Below are 856 nucleotides of genomic sequence, written 5' to 3'. Positions count from 1 at the left end.
CTTTGCGAGGGGGACCCCTGAGGACTAGGGGAGCATGAGCTTCTTGATACGTCAGTAAAAACACCGGAGTCATCGATGAGAGTTTGCATCTCTATCACAATGAAGCTTCCACATTTAATTGTGAACCTAGGTTGTGTGATTAAAATTTTTAGTTTAGCTTGCTAGGTGTTCGTTGAATGAATTAGGATTGGGGAACATAGATTGCATAACTCTTTGTGGTTATAGATAGCAACACACTTTCAGAACCTTAGTTGTACATCTAGATAGATTATTTTTATTACACATGTCTTGATAAGTGGAAATTAAAGGCCATATTTAGAGTAGATTTTTTTAAAGCCTAATTTAACCACCCCCCCTATTAGGTATCAACAGTCCTTTACCCGTAAAAGGAGTTGCCTGCGGACAAAAGTTTACAAATTGTGGAATAAGCTGTTTTAATTCTTAATGTGGAATAGGTGTTTGTATTTTTGACTAGTTATTTTCTCTTGGTACTATGGGAGACACCCATTAACATCGATCTGCCTATAGATTCTAAAAACTTGGATTATTCTGGATTTGCTTTGGTTCAAATTTTGGCTTCCAATCATTGTTATGTTACCTAGTTCTATTTGTGTCTAGGGGACAATAACAAAATGAGACAATTCTTTCCCTTTTGTACATAGAGGAGCCGTAGAACTATGAAGCTAAAGTTTCATGTACGTTTTGGAATAGGGGTGTGACCAATGATCTCTTATACTATTACTTTTTTTTCTAACCAAATTAAATATTTGTGTAAACTATCGAATTTTAGTTGTAGCTATGGTATAGGTTGATAATACGACATCCTGTATCTGCTATAGGGCTTATACACAAATAA

This window comes from Miscanthus floridulus, chromosome 7 (genome assembly GCF_019320115.1).
Source record: "Miscanthus floridulus cultivar M001 chromosome 7, ASM1932011v1, whole genome shotgun sequence".
Taxonomy (NCBI): Eukaryota; Viridiplantae; Streptophyta; class Magnoliopsida; order Poales; family Poaceae; genus Miscanthus; species Miscanthus floridulus.
This window is presented reverse-complemented; position numbering follows the sequence as displayed.